Source organism: Diceros bicornis (genome assembly GCF_020826845.1).
Source record: "Diceros bicornis minor isolate mBicDic1 chromosome 21 unlocalized genomic scaffold, mDicBic1.mat.cur SUPER_21_unloc_1, whole genome shotgun sequence".
Lineage (NCBI taxonomy): Eukaryota > Metazoa > Chordata > Mammalia > Perissodactyla > Rhinocerotidae > Diceros > Diceros bicornis.
In genome coordinates, this window is record NW_026690885.1 from 3,873,757 (window position 1) to 3,894,568 (window position 20,812).

At 40.0% G+C, this 20,812-nt stretch overlaps 1 pseudogene; it reads left to right on the forward strand.

Moving 5' to 3' along the window:
* Window positions 1–20,812, forward strand: part of LOC131401856 (adhesion G protein-coupled receptor E1-like) — a 431,573-nt pseudogene that overhangs the window by 252,543 nt on the left and 158,218 nt on the right.

Genomic DNA, 20,812 nt, shown 5'->3' on the forward strand with positions numbered 1-20,812 from the left:
ATTCAGCCATGCCAATTCTGAAGCCAAATTTTTCTTTGAGCTCTAGATCTGGATTCACAGCTTGTGACCTAGGAATTGCATTTGTCCAAAAGGAAACACTTTCTCTGACTCTCTGACAGACTCTTGAATTTGGAAACAGGGCTGTCCCACTGGATGTCACCAACCCTGAGTCAAGAGGCCACTTTCGCGATCCAGGTGGTGCGATTTGTCTCACCATCTCCTTTGAATTGGCCGAGCTGCCCATGTTACAGTGAATCCAGTAATGAAATTATGACTGAGTACTTCTGTTAGGATTGACTGAGAACAACCATCACCTCCATGAGTCTGTTTATAACACTGAACGTCAGAATCCATGAATAAGCTTGGCATCCCATCTCAGGGCCACCCTCAAATTAAACGGTTTAACTGACAAGCTTCCTGCAGCCTCTGGGAACATTTATTTATGCTGGTACCCCCAGGGCTCCAGAGAGCCAGACTCATCGTCCAAACACCAAGACCCCGGATTGTGGTCTTTCTCTATTGACTCAGACACGTCAGAGATCTTCATCATAGAAATAATATTGACAATTGATGTAAATTACAGTTATGTAAAATCCATTTATAGTAATAAATTGTAACACTAATGTAAAATATACCATTTTATTCATTTTGCCACATTCAAATTCACCAATTTATTTAATTTTCAAATCATCCTATGAAATTATTTTCTGTATTTTAAAGATAAGAATATTAAAACTCATAGTTTAGGTAACTTAACCAGAGCCATGTAACCGCCAACACCAGGCCTTCTAACTCAAGTTTAGTGCTGTGTTTACATAACACAACTTATCTCCACCAACTGAAGAATGGTGTAATTTAAAAGATTACAAAAGCACAATAATTAAAAGTTAAATTTATGATACTAGCAGAAGAACAGACAAATCAATGGAATAGAATAGAGAGCTGAGGAATACAGCTGGCTCTTGCAGCACAATAAAATTTTGAAATAAAGTTGTCTTAGTATAATCATCCCCAAATAAGTTCTCATATGTCCTTAATGAGTGTGTTGGTTACTAGGAATTCACACAAAAGCAGCCCATCTCTAAAATGCACACGTGTACCCATGCACAATACATACATAAATGCAGCCACAGTATACGAGGGCTCTGATGACAAAATAAATGGAAGATGGTGAAGGGAGTGCATACTCTCCCCAGAACTTCCTAAATGTGCCATTTCTCATCCTAGAAACATTACACTACTGGAAGGTTGACTAAGAACCTGACTTTGGAGCCAGACAGACTGGGTTTGAATCCCAGCACTTTATGATCTCTGTGTTACTTGCAACCATTAAGTTAATCTCCCTGTGTTTAATGGCTTGAAGTGTGGAACAAATCATCATACCACTTCCTAGTGATTTTTAAGGATTAAATGAGCACATACTTAGAACAGTGCTTGCACACAGTAAAGCCTTGTGGTAAATATTAGCAATCATTATGCTCTGGCCAGGTGAAACTTGAATTTTTTCAAAGGAAATTTGGGGTTTAGATAATAGGAGAAATTAAAGGTGTAGACCCTGGTGTTAACTAGAACTAAGTCCTAACCGCAAATCTTACTCACTTTAAGCACATCGATGACTCTTTCTGAGCCTAATTTTCTCTGATATAAAGAATAAAGATATTAATAATCTTATTTTTTGTAAAATTTGTAACATAAAATGTATGCAGCACAGAGGCTGTCAAAGGTCGTTGTGTGTTAGTTATTTCTGTTTCTTCTACCTCTTATATTAGTATACTACATTTGTAACAATTAATGAACCAATATTGATACATTTTCATGGACTAAAGTTCACCTTTTTGTTGTTGTTCTTGAGGAAGATTGGCCCTTAGCGAACATCTGTTGTCAATCTCCCTCTTCTTGCTGAGGAAGATGGTCCTTGGGTTAACATCCGTGCCCATCTTCCTCTATTTTGTATGCAGGACGCTGCTACAGCATGGCTTGATAAGCAGCACGTACATCCACGCCCAGAATCCGAACCTGCAAACCCCGGGCCACCGAGGCGGAGTGTACAAACTTAACCACGAAAACACTGGGCCAGCCCCTAAAGTCCATCTTTTATTCAAATTTCCTTAGTTTTCCTCTAATATCTTTTTCTGTTTCCAGATCCCATCCAGGACACCACATGATGTCTAGTTGTCAGATCCCCTCTCGGCTCGGAATTTCCCAGGCACTCCTTGGTTTTGATGACTTTGACAGTTTTGAGACATACTGAGCAGATGTTTTGTAGAATGACCTTCTATTGGAATCTGTCTTTGTGTTTTTCTCATGGTTGGACACAGATTACTGTTTTTTGAGAGGAAGATCTCAGAGGTAAAACGCTATTTCCATTGCATTATATCAGAATTACATACTCTCAGCATGACTTTTTAGTATTGATGTTGACTTTGATCACCTGGCTGAGGTCCTGTTTGTCAGATTTTTCTGCTGTAACGCTGCTAATTTTTATGACTTACCATAATGTACTGTTTGGAAGGAAATAACCATGTGTAGTCCCTCCTTAAGGAGAGAGGAATTATTTCCACCTCATTTGGAATTCTTCTGCAGGGAGATTTAGCTGTTGTCTCACATTTATTTTCTTATTCAATCATTTATTTACATCAGTATGCAATCATGAATATATGTATGTTATGCTTTTGATTATAATCCATTAGTACTTTATTTTTTTGCTCAAATTGCTTTAGCTTTAACCAGTGGAGGCTCTTTCAGTTGTCTCCTGTATCTGTTTAAGGTATCCCTATCAATAGGGGCTGAGCGGTATTGGTCTATAGTTTCCTTTTCTTGTAATGTCTTAATCTGGTTTTGGTATTAGTGTAATGCTAACCACATAGATTAAGTTAAAAAGTGATCCTTCTGCTCTTATTTTTCTGGAAGAGAGTATAGAGATTTCCTAATGTTTCTTTCTTAAAGGATTGGTAGAATTCACCTGTAAAACCATTTGGATTTGATACTTTTTTTGCTGGAAAGTTATTAATTATTGATTCCATTTTTTAAATGGATGTAGGCATATTCAGATCATTTTTCCTTGGGTGAGTTTTGATAGTTTGTGTCTTTCAAGGTATTGGTGCATTTCCTCAAAGTTATAGATTCAGCGTGTGTAGAATTGCTCATAGTATTCCTGTACCATCCTTTTAATGTCCGTGAGATCAGCTGTGATGACTGCTCTTTGATATCTGATGCTGGTCATTTGTGTCACTGCTCTTTTTATCTTGGTTAGCCTGGCTGGCATTGTGTCCATTTTACCAATCATTTCACAGAATCAGCTTTTGGTTTCGTTGTTTTTTTCTATTGTTTTTATGTTTACCATTTTGCTGATTTCTGCTTTGATTTTTAAAATTTTGTTTCCTCTTTTTGCTTTATGTTTCAATTGCTCATCTTTCTCTGGTTTTCTAAGGTGAAAGATTTGGATTATTGATTTTTTTAGATTATTGATTTATTTATTTATATTATTGATGTTAGGCCTTTCTTTTTTTCTAAAACATACAGTCAAATACTATAAATTTTCCTTAGAGCACTGCATTTGCTGAATCCCCCAAAATTTTATAAGGTGTATTTTCATCCTCATTGTTCAAAATTTGCCTTACTTTGTCTTGAGACTTTTTGTTTAACATATGTGTTTTTAGTAGTATGTTGTTTAATCTCTAAATATTTTGGGATTTCCCAGCTATTTTTCTGTTAGTGATTTCTAGTTTTGTTTCATGTAGTCTGAGCACATACTTTGTATGATTTCTATTCTTTCAAATTTGTTAAACTGTTTTATGTCTCAGAATGTGGTCTCTTTTGGTAACTTTTCCACATGAGCTTGAGAAGAATGCATATTCTGCTGTTGTTGGATGAAGTATTTAATAAATGTCAATTAGATCAAGTTGAATGATGGTGCTGGTTAAGTCAACTACATCTCTGCTAATAGTCTGCCTGCTTGATCTATGAATGACTGAAAGTGGAACATTTAAATCTCTAAGACAACAATGGATTTGTCCATTTCTCCTTGCAGTTTGATCAGTTTTTGCCTCACATATTTTGATTCTCGTTTATTAGGTGCATGCATGTAATGGATAGTTACGTCTTCTTTTGGAAGTTTCTGTTGACATATCCTCAAGTTCACTGATTCTTTTCTCAGCTTTGTCCATTATACTGATGAGTCCATCAAAGGCATTATGCATTTCTGTTATACTGTTTTTGATTTATAGAATTTCTCTTTGGGCCGGCCCCGTGGCTTAGCAGTTAACTGCGCATGCTCCGCTACTGGTGGCCCGGGTTCGGATCCCAGGTGTGCACCGATGCACCGCTTCTCTGGCTATGCTGAGGCCACGTCCCACATACAGCAAGTAGGAGGATGTGCAACTACGACATACAACTATCTACTGGGGCTTTGGGGGAAAAATAAATAAATAAATAAACTCTTTAAAAAAAAAGAAAAGAATTTCTCTTTGAATCTTTCTTAGAGTCTCCACTTCGCTGCTTACAATATCTATCACTTCCTGCTTGTTGTCACATTTTCATTAGAGCCCTTAGCATATTAGTCATACTTATTTTAAATTTGCTGTCAGATAATTCTAAAATCTGTGTTACATTTGAATGTGGTTACAATGCTTAATTTTTCTCTTTAGGTTATTTTTTTTTTGCCTTTTCACATGCCTTATAATTGTTTGTTTTTGTTTGTTTTTGTTCTTCAATGTTGAACATGACTTCAACATGACTGATAATAGAAACTAAGGTAAATAGGACTTTAATGTGAGATTTTATGTTAATCTGGCTAGGAGTTGGGCTGTGTTTAATGTTTTCTACAGTTGTAGGTGTAGATCTTTCCATTTCTTCTAGTTTTTATGTTTTGTCTTCATTGTATACTGTAGGCTTCCCTAACTACTCCTCCTCATTGGGAGTCTGAGATTTGCAGCTCTTTCAACTATAATTCACTGTTATTATGCTGGAGCCCTGCGAGTGTGGTAGTAAGCTATGGGAGAGGGCAAGTGTGGTATTATCTTACAAGCTTTAGAAGACTTCTATTCCTGGTCTGTGATGTTCTCAAGTATTTATTTGTCTCCCCTCTTCCTTAGGTGAGACAGGAAAGCTAGAATGGGCTGGAGTTGGGCAATTGTCCTTCTCCAGCTCTGAAAAGACTCTGGCAAAGTCCTTACCCCAGAGAGTAGGCTTTGTTATGTAGAGGATCTGAATGCTTCTCACTGTTGTTACTTTTCCCATCCCCCTGACAGAGCCAAGAGGGGTCTTTCTTGAGGAGCTCTTTTCTAAATCTTCACCATGAGAAGCTGGTTTGCTTCCTGGAAGTAAGCCCAGGAAAGCTCTGGGGACTCCCTAAGCCTGCAGTCACCTGGATGCTCTCTTTCATGCTGGTCCGTATTCAGCCTCAAACAGTTCATCAAAATTTCAGTTAAATGTTGCTACTGTTGATGGCCCTGCTACTTCTGCTGCAGATAAGTTGATCTCAGCTGTGAGTCTCTGTGTTCACCTGTCTTCACAGACTCAGATGGCACTGTGCTCTGTGACTTTAATTCTCTGTTAGTACAAGAAAAGTCATTGATTTTCAGCTTGTTCAGTGTTTTTCTTGTAAGGATGGGAGTGACAACTTCCAGGTTCTTTACATATTTGAAATGGCATTTTATCTTTTTTGTTTTAAAGGAAAAGTATCACTTTTCAAAATTCTGAAATCGCCCATTCAGTATGTTGGAGCTCTGTCCAGTGGCCTGTCATCATAAAAAACTATTAGTCCATTGCCAAATCAGGTCAAATTCCTTTATTGTTGTTTTGTAAGCTTTTTTTCAGTTTTATGAAAATCATTTTATTGAAATAGATAAATTTATACTAAATTGTGAGTAAAAGTGATGAGATATTTGAGCATGAATTTCCTCAAAAGGTTGAAATATAATTCAAATGGTCAATTGACTTCACTTAGTCTTATGAGGTATTCATATCTAATGGAAGATACAATATATGTTTAAGGGGATGAAACTGCTTCTTATTCACACAGAAAACAACTCAGGTCAGAATTGGTTTTGGACAAATGGATTCTACATAATGTAAAATATGGAAGCATATAGTATAAAAGTGAAAGGCAATTTTGAGTTTATCAATACTACCAATATTAATAGTAATGTAATAATAATACACTGTATGTGCTTCCTCTAGTCTGGTTACTGTGCTGGCTTCTTTCTATGCTTTATATTACTTAATGCTCAAACTTCTTGACTTCTAAATTCTTATTTGCCTCATAGTTGAGGAAAGCATTGTCTTTTAATTAGTTTATTGCAAATTTAGAGAAAAATTTCAATGTGATCTGTGACCATTTGTACTCCAAAAAATCCTTCAATGATCAAGTTTTTTTAAAAATGGATTTGGCCATTAATAGCAAAACATGAATTTCTCACTTCACTAACAAAGTGAGGATTTCTTAAAGATGTGGAGAATATATATATATATGTGTATATGTGTGTGTGTGTGTGTGTGTGTGTGTGTACTAAATGTGCTAGTGAACTCAGATGCAAAAATCCAGAGTAATCTCAGGTCTAACTGAAGATTCAAGAACCAGGAAGAGGAGTACTGTAGTGTTTTCTGCCACTGTAAGAAAGCCAAAGCCTCCTTAATTTTGTCATGTGTTGTAGAACACTCAAGGATCTCTTCAGGACTCAGTCTAGTTAAGCATTTACAGGAATTTTGACCATTCTGAATGTGTAGGAAAGTGTTTAAATTCTTCTTGAGGTGAACTGAGTCCCTGGAGTAAGAGACATGCCTGAAAATCTCCTAATAGGTGTTCTGTTTACAGGAAGAGGACCTGAGCATGAGCGAGACCACCATGGACCACGGTCAAACCCGTCTCAGCCCTCGACCTCTCTGAGCAGCCTCACTGCCCATGGTTAGGCAAAGACAATTGCTAAGTACAAGATCCACATGGGCGACACTCATTATCTGTTTTGTTTGTAGGACAAAAATCAGGCATGAAACAGACACTCTGTAACATTTGCTGCAAGAACCAAACGGTGGAAGTCAGAGGGTGGAGTAAAAAGAAGAGCGGTGGAAAGAATGGGAAGATGCCCCACCTCTGTCAGAGATGTCTAAGCATAACAAAATGAAATTTCACACCCCCTTCTAATTTTAGGAAAATGGAAATTAGTACTATATCTATTGAATTGAATCAAGAAATGTGTGTGATATACAATATCTGATATAATTTACTTGGTATGTTTTGAATGAAAGTAAGATGAATGGAATTGTTTTCTCAATAAATACAAATCATTGGCAAGTCTCAAAGTGATGTCATTGTGCTCCTAACTTTGTCCTTTTTAAAAATTTCTGTTTTCTGGTTCATGTCACACATGTTTGATAGTGGTGGAGCCTCTAATAGCAGCTATTTTTGTGTTTATCCTAATCCTAGCCCTCTCACTGCCCATGCCTACATGTTACCACTAGAGGTCTACAGGAAGTTTACATTTAGTGTTGTTACATCCCAGGATACCAAACTCAACACATTGTCTTTCTCACTCCACACTCCCCACCCTACTTAATATTATCCACTCCAATGGTCTCAGTTATGACCTATATCTCGTTCTCCCAAGTCTATATCTCTATTATAATCCTCTCCCAGAATGTCAGAATGCACCACTAGGCTCCAGTATCCTCTAACATAAAATTGGTTAATAATATTATTCATCTCTGAGAGTTCTTGTGAAGATTAAATGAGTTACTATATATAAATTACTGGGAAAAGCACCTAGCACATAGTTAATAACAACAGCTCACAATTTGGATGCTCCAGAGGCACCTTGCTCTCAATATATCCCAAGTTAAATTCATCATTATCCTCCAGTGGTTGCATACCTAATGAATTATGCATCTCAGTTGATCATATTCTCATCCATAGTATGACCCAGACTTCACACTTATGAGTTATCATTGACTAATTGCCTGCTCTCCATAGCCAATAAAGGACCAAGTTTTGGTAATGTTGTATTCCATGTACTTCTTGAATTCATCTCTATATCTTTATTCCCACTACTACGTGGGATTCATTGTAATGTTCTGGACTACCCAACAGCCTTCTGTGTCTCCCCAACCGAATCTCATCTCTCTCAAATTGTATTTCTGTAGACACAGTGTCATAATCTGTCAAAACTACAAGTCTGACCCACATATTCTCCTTCATACTTTTTGGCAATTTCCCACAGTCTTCAAGATAAAGTAACAGCTCATGACATGGCATGAAAGGCCCTTCACGACCTGGTCCTTCCCAAACCCTTGACCCTCAACTCCATCACATCTCATTGCCACACTTAAGACTCCTCGATCCAATCTGCTCACGGGTCTTTAACATTTGATGCTTGGTACTTATTCTCAAATGTATCTTTACTCCCTCTCTCTCCTCTATCTGTAATATACCTCTCACCTCTTTCTAAGCCTTGCTAAATTCTTATCACTCTCTATCCCCTTATAACACCTGTTCATTACAGACTCAAAGATAGAGGCATGTATTGCATCCAGCTAAGCAGATCATTAAAACTGGATAATTTAGTATAGAATAGCAGACATCTTTGCTCTTAGAAGTAAATTTTTTCTAACTCTCCCTTCTACTTGGAATGTGTCTTTGAACCACATACTGGGATTCTTTGCCTTTTAGCCTCCTCCAACATACTTCTCCCCAATCTTTAAAATTCTATTTTCCCTTATGCAGAGCATTTTAGCCACCACTTTATTTGATATAGCTCCAGAAAATACTTTGAAAGCTTCATGGTTTTACCCAAAGGCAATAATCCTGGAATAATTCTTTAAAAAATCAGTTATTTTCCTTTGAATATATTCGTAAATCACTCCCTTGTCTTTTCCAGGACATAGGAAAATATATTTTATTATTTAATTTCTCAGGATAATGAGATTCACTAAATTGTCTAAGGAAGATTACAGATAGAGCTAACACATCACATAGCATCTCTTCCCAAGATTCAGGTGGAAGGGATATGGTAAAACAGGTGAATACAGTGGCAAAGCCACTTCAGACATGAGACCCTTGATGTGGGACTAGAACATGGTCATATATCATACGGACATTTTACAAAAATAAAACAAAATCAAGTTAAATGACATCAAAAACAACACAAAACAAAAATCTAAGAGGAGAAAGCCAGAGGGGCCCAGAAAGAAAAACAGAGCTCAGTGGAAAAATATCGAATTGTAGATAAGAGTCTCATTTTTGATTCTCATTATAGATTCCAGTCTCATTTTTGGATGAAACTTCTGGGAGGTGGGTTTGATCCATCTCTTTGGAACTGGAGTCATGTGCAGAGCCTTTTTTTTTTTTAATAGTCTATTCTAAGGGTCATCAATTTTCAATGAACTTTTGCAAATCTTTCATATCTAAAGCACAGAGTCATTATTCAGGGTTGAAGTTTGGGAATATTTTTGAGTATGTCTGTGTAATTTTTTTCTTTTCATAATCCTAGTAAACTAACTAGAAAAGGACTTTTTCCATTTTATTTAGAGGTGTGTGTGTGTGTGTGTGTGTGTGTGTGTGTTTACAGAAGAGACAGAGAGAGAGAGAACATTCCACTAAGAAGTTTTTGAAAATATACCAGAGTTTGGGATCTTCTATCAAAATCTTTCTGTCTATCACTTAACGTCTTCAAAAGTGTCAAAGATGAGATAGAAAATGTATCTTCACATTCACTTTTTTCTAAGCATAGTAGAAATACTAAACTTCTATGATAATTCTTTAAAGCAAGATTCAGTTGGAATATGTGTACTGCACTTTCTGAAACGTTTGGTAGCACATTAGTTATACTATCTTGTAGGTTATAATAACTTTCCTCGTTTTAGCACTAATATTCTGATGTTTATTCTAGTCAAGTACAAGCTCAGCAATCATTTAAAATATTTTTTCAAAGAGAAATGATGAATTCATCATAGGTATACATACCAAGAGAAACAACATCAATTCAACCAATACATGATGAAAGTCTGCTGTGAACAAAGCCCCAAGCATTCTTTAACACAAACGCAATTTAGCTATACAATGGGAATATTGCTTTGGACAAAAGTGCTGTCTTTTGTGTCACCAACCACTGATGGTTGGTTCTTCACCAACCATCACGTTCTGCATGCTGTTTAATGTAGAACTGGAGTCTTGAAGGATGAGTTAGAACTCGACAGACAAAAATATCCCTTTGTGTAAAGACACGGATATAGGAAGGCATGATTCACAGATAGATTTGCTCTGCTTCATCTACATTCTGTCACCCAATAAGTCTTTGTAGAGAAGTCAGCCAAGATTGTGGGAGGGAGGGGAATGTCATCTCTGATCTCAGAACAGAGTAAAGCTAATTGTCCACACGTGATGGAACCGTAACCCTGACCTTATCACCATGGTGACAACAAATTGAGTTAGCCAGCCACAGCTGTTTTGGTAAATACTGACACACTCATAGTCATCTATGATTATTTAGAGTCTATTTTAATAGCAACCACACAGTCTATGTTATCATCCACCAAACTCACAGTGTCTAGGGTTAGTAACATTGTACAGACCAGGAGACTCAAATGCATTCCTTCTTGATCAGTATCCAGAATACTAAATATAAAGCAGATGGTTAAAAGCATTGACTATATTCATAAAAGGTCAAATTTATTATATAAAATATTTAATGTTAGTATATATTCTTACTCATATTCTTTATTGATATTTTAATATGATGTATGCTTATAATACTTGATAATGGAAGTAACAAAGAACATCAAAGAAAAATAAGTACAAAAAGATCTCTTTATCTATGAGAATATTCTTGAGTGGTGGATACTAGAAGAAATTGGTGAACTGATTTAGAATAAAGGGACCCTTCATGGGTGGTCTGAGGGCAGTGGAAGCCTCCTGGGGACAGAGCCCAGGTCTTGCAGTCATGGCAGCAGGAGGAAGAAGCCCCTCAAAGAACATCAGACTCTTCAAGGTCGAGGTGAATTCGGTCAAGCTATTAGCAATGGTGGAGTTGTTGGAGTGGATTGGAGTCTGGAAGAGATCCAAATGAAACAATAATTTGCTTCTTCTGAAAAGTATCCCTGGTCCAACCCCAACATTCTGGGAAAGAAAAGAAAAAAGCAGTGAAGAGAGGCTGAAAAACAGAATCTGCACAGTTTTGCTTCTTCTCGTGGAGCCAAGGATTGGAGGCCCTGATACAGTCAAATCCAGCCTCCTTCTGAACCAAACATGTACACAATCAAGGCAGACGGGTCCCTCCGCTGTGGACCAGTGGAGGCGAGCTCACTCATGTCAAAGCAAGGCAGTGGTCCTAGTTCATCATGACTTTGGATGAAATATGATCACTTCCTCAATTTATCCAGCAGACACAGGAAGAAGCTCACATTCTCTGGAAACAAACAAACAAGCCCTATTAAAACATGATACTATTCCATATTCCAGTGCCTTTCCATACAGCATCTCCTATACCATCAAAAATCATGACGCATACAAAGTAATGAGAGGCTTACAAGCAAGAGAGAGAAATTGATGCAATGCTTTGCTGGTTCCAGAACTGGACTAACAAACAAGACTTTGAAAACAACCGTTATAAATATATTTGAGGCTTTATAGGAAAGAGTGAGTGAACAGATAAGGAAAGAGAGCAGAGAAAGGCATATTAGAAAAAGGAACCAAACGGAAATTCTAAATCACAAAATTACAATATTTGAATTAAAAATATACATTGGGCGGGCTCAACCACAGAATGAAGAATGCTGAAGAAAGATGAGCAAATTTGAAAAGAGATCTAGATGGAAACTATCTAAAGTGAAGCTCAGAAGACCCCTGTGGCAATATTGAGAGGTCTAACATCCAAGAACTCAGAGCATCAGGAGAGGGAGAGAGAAAGGAGCAGAAAGTCATTCCAAGAAAAAGGGAAAAATTTTCACAAATGTGATGAAAAACAAGCTATACATGCAAGACACTCAGCAAACCCAGTGGGATATATACAAAGAACCCCACACCTGTGCATAACACCAGCTGTGAAAGATAAAAGATAGAAAAGATATCCTAAAAACAGCCAGAGGAGAAAACACCTACATACAAAGCACCAATAGTACGAGTGACGATGTAAGGACTTCTTGAATGTGTTGAAAGAAAAGGCAGAAAGTCAGTTACCTTAGAATCCACTACTAGAGAAATCAGTCTTCAAAAATGAAAGGGAAGAAAAAGCCGATTAACAGAATCTATTACCAAAGAAATTAATCCTCAAGAATAAAGAGACATGAAACATTCTCAAATAATGTAAGCTGAGATCATTTGTTGCCAGCAGACTTGCACTGTAAAAAATGGTAAAAATAGTTCTTCAGGCTGAAGAGCAATTGTCATAGGTAGCAACCTGGATCTTTAGAAAGAATTCCAGGACTGGTAAATGTGGACATACGTAGAAAACATTATTTTTTATATTTTTTTTAATTTTTAAAAAGTAAATTAACTTTATGATAAAAAACTGCAACATTGTATTGTGGGGTTTATTTCATATGTGCTATTGAAATATATGGAAACCCTGGTAAACATCTTATGTTGTACCTACATTTTGAAATATTAACTCAAGATTGGCTGCGACAAATTAAGATACTCACTGTAGTTCTAGAGCAACGCCTAGGAAGTAATTCAAGCAGAATTAGTTAAAAATACAGTAGAGGAAATAAAATGGGATGTTTATAAATACTCAATTAAACCAAAAGAAAGCAGGAAATGAAGATCAAATAAAAAAGATCTGAGCTTGGGGATGGCCCGTGGCTTAGAGGTGAAGTGCGTGCTCCGATACTGGCGGCCCAGGTTCAGACCCAGGCGCGCACCCACGCACTGCTTGTCGGGCCATGCTGAGGCTGCGTCCCACATACAGCAACTAGAAGGATGTGTAACTATGACGTACAACTATCTACTGGGGCTTTGGGGAGAAAAAGGGAAATAAAGGAGGAGGATTGGCAATTAGCTCAGGACTGGTCTTTCTCAGCAAAAAAAAGAGGAGGATTGGCATGGATGTTAGCTCAGGGATGATCCTCCTCACACACACAAAAAAGATCTGAGGTTAATGGAAAAGCAATACCAAGAAGGTAGACTTACACCAAGCTAAATTAATAATTATAATACAAATGAATTGGCCAAACATTCAAATTAAAAGATGGAGATGGTCAGATGGATTAAAATAAGCAAGACTCGTAGTCATGAGACCATTCCTAGAAAATAACTTACTTTGGTCATAACATCTTTTAATATTTTTGCACTTTAAATCTCCATTAATAATTTTTCTGTGTCTTTTTCTCAAGAGTGACATGAATGTTAGACAGAATGTGGGTATCTGGAGATTGGTGCTGTGAGAGCTGGAGTGATTGATTAGCAATGCAGAGAACTCAGCATCTCTGAAGTCACTTCACGGAGCTCATCGGTAACAAGTTCCTCCACGGTGTGACCACCTTCATTTTTACAGTTTCACTTGGCAGATCTTCCCTGAGGAAAGTCTACACCTGCCCCGCTCGTTATCTTCATCTTCTCAGAAATGAGAGCTGAGTGGGCAAGTACACGTCCAGTGGATCTCTTAGCCTGTGCTACAGTTTTCCATTTTGTCCCTTTTTTGCACTGGGATCAAAAACTGTATTCCCACTTTCCCACTTGGTGAATTTTTATTTTATTTTCATCCCAGGGAGTTGACATAACCAAGTATGGAGGCTGAACTACTACTGACCAAGGTTCTTTCCTGTCTTCATTTAATGGGGTGTCTTCATTAAAGACCCTGCTAGATTATCCTGCACAGTAGAAGTTTCTCTAACATTTCATTAATACTGTGTGGAGGGATTAGGGAAGAGAGAGTGCTCTGAACCGAATGTTTGTGTTCCCCTCAATTTCATATGCTAAAGTCGTAATCCCCAACATGATGACATTTGGAGGTGGGGCCTTTGGGAGGTGATTAGGGTTAGATAAAGTCATGAGGGTGGAGCCTCATGAGGGGATTAATGCCCTTATAAGAAGAGAATGTGAGGACATAGCAAAAACATGGCCGTCTGCAAACTAGGAAGCAGCTCTCACCAGACACCAAATCTGCAGGTGCCTTGACCTTAGATTCCAGCCTCCAGCACTGTGAGCAATGCACGTCTGCTGTTTAAGCTGCCCCGTCTATGGTGTCTGCTGTAGCAGCCTGAGCTAACACAGAGAGCAAGACCATTCTTCTAAATTTGATTCATTTAAAATGACTTATTGACCATTTCTGACTTACAAAGTAACTTATGCTCATTTTAGAATTTGAAAACCCATAGAAAAAAATAAAAATCACCATCATGTCATGACATTGGTATAATTACCAACAATATTTTGGACAATATAAATTGAGATTTGGTATAATTCCCAAAAATATTTTATATAAATATAAAATTATACACACAGAATTACATCACACTGTATATATAGCTACATGTACTTTTTTTTTTTGGTGAGGAAGATTGGCCCTGAGCTAATGTCTGTTGCTAATCTTCCTCTTTTTGCTTGAGGAAGATTGTCCCTGAGCTAACATCGGTGCCCGTCTTCCTCTATTTTGTATGTGGGATGCCACCACAGCATGGTTTGATGAGCGGTATTTAGGTTTGAACCCGGGGTCCAAACCCGAGAACCTCGGGCCGCCAATGTGGAGTGCTTGAACTTAATGCCACCAAGTCGGCCCCGTATATGTACTTTTTATGCAAAGTATGTCATTACCACTTAATTTATTTACCACTTAATTTACTTAATTTACCACTTAATGTTCACTCAAAACACAATTTATAAGACTCTTATGTGGATATATGATAATTTGATTATATTCTTCTCTCTTGGATAGTTTGTCACTGTACCTAATTCTAACCCTATTATTTAATATAATAATCATTATATTTAAAATATTGACTATCTCTCTGACATTTATTACTTATAATTTTGATATTTTTATTTTATATTATATTGCATATGAAAAATGCATATATGTACAATTGTAAAAATAAAAAATATTATTTAGAATTTTATTTAAAATAATAAAATTTATAAATACTGTTTAAAATATATTTATTTAAAAATAAGAATATCCATATACCCACTACACAGCTTAAGACACAGAATATTTTCTATACATATGGGACTCTCATTGTTCATCTTTCCAAATACATCCACTTTCCTCCACACTCCTCCACCCGGGGAAAAGTTACCCTAAATTTTATATTCGTCATTCCCTCTTTTTTAATGATGTTGCATATGTACATATGTTGTTGCATAAGAATTTGCTCCTCAGCTTTCCTAGTTTTGACCAACAAATAAATGGAGCTGTGCTGTCTATTTCTGTCCAGAACTGTTTTTCACACATTTGGCTTTTGAGAATCATTTACGATGACAGGTAAATCTGCAGTTTAGAAACTTTCACTGACATTCAATATTCCATTTTAGAACTATCCTTTCTTACTAGCTCACCTGTTGACGGGCATTTGGGGTTTTCCCACTTCTGCTCTTATGGACGCTGGTGCTTCGCGCGTTCTTGCAGTGCCTCCTGGGTACAAGGACGAGAATTCTCCAAAGGTAGTGCTTTTCAAACTGAAGTTTGACCCGTTAGTAAATCATTAGATCAATGTGCTCAATGATGAAAATATTCTTTTAAAAAAAATGAAATTCAATAAAGGGAAGAAAAAAGAAAAATATCAGATTGCATTGCACAAAGTAAGAGCCAAAAGCATTTTGTGAAACTTTTATATTGGAGCTCTGTGTCCTGGATTATGATATTAAATGTATTTCTAACTGTGCCTCATAATAAAAAAAGGTTGAAAGCTGCAATTGGAGAGTACATCCTTTAGAGTGGGATCTATGGCATCACCAAATAGTAACGCAGATGCTCAGTTCTGTTAGGTAGCACAAGGTGCTGTGCTGTGTAATTGCATCAACTGCACCATCAGAAGTGGTGTGAGAGCCTGCTTTGTCTAGATCCTCTGCAACTATTTCAAAGTTATAACCATAAAGCACTGTAATGACAATAACTGTTTCACTGGCTTCGAGGAATTTGCTTGAGTTGAGCTCACCTCTCTGGGTCTCAGTCTCTTCATCTTCAATGAGCAAAGTCGGCCGTATCAGAATCCCTCAAGTCCCCAGATAAAACGTTTTGAGTATAAAGTACTTCTGCAAGAATTGTTTCAGTTATTCCCCTAGGGGAACGGTGGAATGTGAGCTACTTGAGAGAAGGCATTCTGTTGTTTCACGGTGTGCCCTGCAGCTTTGGGGACAGCAGCTGGTGCATAGGAGGAATTCAAGTCACATGAGTGGAATGAGTGATCCTGTGCTTTTCACTTGGCACGTGTTTACTCTATGAATATAAGGTGTTACCCCAGCAAGGAGAATGGTCCAGGCGAGCCCATCCTTATCCTTGATCTGACTAAGTGGTAAAGGTTTATAAAATGTGCCATTTGTGTATGTTGAACACTTACTGAATGCAGCATCTTCACAAGGCATAAGCACCTTGTACTTTCTCGTGACCATTTGAACAGTTTGGGGGACTTATACAATACAGATTTTCCATCAACTGCTGGTTTGCTTTGGATTCCACCATGAAAACTTGGCCTGGATATAGAAGAGTGGCTAAATTTAGAAACACATTTACAAATGCACTTTTCCAAAGAATCTTGACTTGGGGAGCGGGAGAGCACTATCAACCAGCTCAAGCATTTGGCTGGATCAAATTGTGTGTATTCTCTCGGAGTCCTTCCTAAAGAAGGTAGTGTGCAGGGTGTCCCCCTACTGCCACAAGTGACCCTTCAGGCTCTGGTTTCTGCAGTGACAAGCTTGCTCTTGGCTCTTAACAAAGAGCTTTGCATCATAATGTGATCATTTGAAATGATCCACTCAAATATACTCTAAAAGTACAAAGTCGTCCAACTCTTAAAAAACACTGCAGCCTTGAGCTAACTATTTGAAAACATGCTTTATTTGTGTCAAACTCGTGTTTATTATGCATTTTCCCATGTCATCATAAAGGCACCACCAACAGGACTGAAGAGAGCATTCCACAGCGAGGGCAAAGCCTGTTGAGAGGTAAACTCTGCTGGAAGAAAGGAGATGGTCGTGTTCCATTCTCGAGCCAGTTTTTGTCCAGATGGCAATTTTTTCTCACTGTGATCCAAAATGACAAGTCCAATTCTTTTCCCCAACTCTTGAGTTTTTCCAGGGAAAGAATGTGGTTTTGCCCTACTTTTAGCAAATTAATATTTCTGTGCTTTTGCTTTGCTAATGCATCTGAAAACATATGGACACTTTTGGCAAAAAATTTTAAAAAAGCCATTTCTGATTCATTTGGCTAAAGCATGAACTTTTCCAAATACAGTAAAAACTCTTTTATGAAATATTTTCTTCTACCATAGATTCCATTAGACCATGGAGCAACCTTCTCTCTAATGCACAATAATGCCCAAGGTTTTCTCCTGACCCCTGTCTTCTAATGTGTTCATTTGAGAGATCTTCACCTGCCTCACTACCTGGGTGGAATCTCGGACTTTTCCCAAGAGGGGCCCTGCTCCCTTTCATAGTGAGAGCACGGTGAGGAGCTCCCCAAAAGAAAGCATATGGGAGATAGTGCTCAGGAGCTGGACCAAGAAGGGGTCTGTTGCCATGAGGGCTGTTGAAGAAGGTCAAGGGATGGCAGGAGTGAGTAGGAAGAAGAGCTGAGATTGGATTCTAACCAAAACAGAGTTGTGTCAGACTGCATGTCTCTAGAGAGGTGTCACTAGGGGGTTACCGAGGAGCATGTAATGGGAATCGAGTGACCATTGGTGTACGGCGACGGAAACAGGACCTTCGTGTTCTATGTCTGCTGAAGCCGAGCAGGCCCCAGTGGAATCCAAGGAGAAGAGTGTGATGGCTTGAGTGGAATATCTAAGGCATATCAGAGTGAAGTAAGGCGTATTAATCCTAAAAGGAACTTAGAGAGAGTGAATCCACAATACAGTTCAGACTCGGGGTTAGAGATGCAGGCCCCTCAACGGTACAGACCACTGAAATCTCCATCCATAACCTGTCCTGGGCCCTTCACGCCTCTGTGTCTGGGTAATTTTAATCCACTTCCCCAATATCCATCAACGTAGATTTCTATAGACAGTTACTCTGTGTTCTTGTTGATGGAATTCTGAGAAGTAAAGAGCAGCAGACCAAATTGGTGTGGAAACTCAGAGACAGCTCAAACGACTGTTAAAAACAGATAGAATCCTCCAAAGGCTCTCTAAAATCAGACATCAGCTGTAAACTGATTAGGAATTTTGCAGGATTGCCCTTCACAATCAGAAGTAGAGTGCTTGGGGGCCGGCCCCGTGGCTTGGCGGTTGAGTGCGTGCGCTCCGCTACTGGCGGCCCGGGTTCGGATCCCGGGCGCGCACCGACACGCCGCTTCTCCGGCCATGCTGAGGCCGCGTCCCACATGCAGCAACTGGAAGGATGTGCAACTGGGACATACGGCTATCTACTGGGGCTTTGGCGAGAAAAGGGAGGAGGACTGGCAATAGATGTTAGCTCAGAGCCGGTCTTCCTCAGCAAAAAAGGAGGAGGATTAGCATGGATGTTAGCTCAGGGCTGATCTTCCTCACAAAAAAAAAAAAAAAAGTAGACTGCTTAGTATTAGGTGGCTCTAGGCCAAGCTGGCAGCACCCCGTTTCCCATAGTGTGACAAGCTCACATAGGCAACTGGGATACTTCAGAGTAACTTGATGCACAGGTGCAGTGCTGTGTGCTCTACATGTGTGACCCTTCAGCCACACTGTGCGCATCCCTCTGGCTGGGAATGTCAGTTACCAGAGAGCAGGCTTAGGTCTAGCTAATCACCAACACACACGGAGTCAGAAAATGGCACTCGGTCCTCTCTGCACTTTCCCTTTCATCAGGTGGCATCCTCGGGAGGCTGGACTTCCAGACCTTCTCTTCTCCTCTCCTCCACCACCCAGGTCATCCCTGCTCCCTGTCCCCTCCCAGCTCCAGGGCCAGTTATAGAAGTCCAACACATGGTGAGGAAACACGGACCAGATGAGTTTCCTCAGAGAAGATCCCTCTGACAGTGCTCACCTCTGCTCCTGGTTCCAGCAAGGACCCTCCCCCGGGGACGAACTCAGATGGCACTGGTTGGACCTCTCCCCAGAGCAGAGTGCTTCTCAGCCCTTAATTCTATCAGCTGACAAAAATTCTAACAAGTCTACTACAAAATAAAGACAGCCGTTAGTCCTTAAGCTTGAGGCTACCCAGGACATCTCAGAATTCACAACAAAGCCATCTTCTGGGCTGCGGAGGTGATTACCTCCCGGACACGCCGGGGCCATGGAGTGTGAAGCTGATTCTGTCACTGTGGTCGCCGGCCACTCGGTGTTGGAGCTGGTCCTCAGTTCAGCTGTTCTGGGTAATGTACACCATCTGCTTTTTGGTGGAAGAGACCAGTGGGCCGCCGGGCTCTCTGAATGACATCCAGATTGGGAGTAGACCTGGGAGCATGAAGTGCCTGAGCCACTGGTGGCCCTGCATCTTCAGCTATGAGCAAGGAGCTATGGAGGCTTAGGGAGGAGTGTAAGCCTGCTGTGAGAAGAAGGGGGTGCCAAGTGGAAGGGGCAGCCCAGCATGGGGTGCCAGGGCCCAGGCCAGGTGAGGGGGTATCTGTAGGGAGGGGGCAGCAAAGTGCAGAGAGTGAACATCCCCATGGAAGGGGCTTGGCTTGGATGGATAGAACCCCAGCAGGGTGAGGAGGGCATCCACATGTCCACATGTGGGGATGGCTCAATGCTGTGTCAGAATCACAGTGGGGTGAGGACAGTGGTCCCAGGAGGGGCCAGCTAGTTTGGGGTGAAAGAGGGCAAGTGTGTGAGGAGGGTGTCCAGGCCAGCTGGGGTGGCCTGGCACAGAGTGCTGGGGAACAGGCAGGCTGAGGATGGCAAGGAGACAGCCTATGCAGGGCTGTGGAGACCACCACCTGACTCCCCTGAGGAAAGGCTTGCTGCCCAACTGCAGGGAAGGAGGCGAGCCAAGGCCTTCGGCTGCAGCTCCCTCCACCTCTTCTCTGGCTCCAGAGCCAGCCTGATGTGAGGGAATACTCTTCCTGAGGCAGCCACGGCCAGTGACTTGGCCACCCCAGGGTGTAGAGAGCAGGCACAGTGGTTCACCCGAGATAAGGTTGTCAGGTAAATATCTGCTCCAGAGCTCTCTGTGCGTGCACTGAGGTTCTACCAGGCCTACATGGCAACCTCTCCCACTACACATTCCTTCTTCCTCCTCCTTTCTCTCACAGATATGGCTTTCTAAGAAACACATGGACTCTGAAGTCCCAGCCACAGCATAGTGCATGGGGGTGGTCCATGGGAGGGTCCGACCTGAGGTGGGTGAGGACATACAAGGAACTGGGTGCCTGGTGTGTGTGCCACCACACAGTAGGAGATGGGCCTCCACACCAAGCTGTTGCCTGGACCAGTGTGGCAAGGGAGAGTGGGGCAGTGGTCCCTCAGGGGATGTGGGGCTCCAGGGGGTGAGGAGGGTGTCCACCCGGCGGTCGAAGTTAAGTGACAGTGGGACTGAACACATCAGGGAGTGCAGACATCAGAAAAATTACAAATTTACACATAGGAGAAGTTACAAATATGGAAATATGGAAAAGGAGGAAGCAAGAATGAACCCTGGGTGCTGGATTATGATGATAAGTATCCATGTGGACTCAGAGATTTCAGTGTGTGAAGAAGTACATAGAAGTATGTATGTACCAATCTCTAATTGATACAACAATAGACAGAAAATCAACAC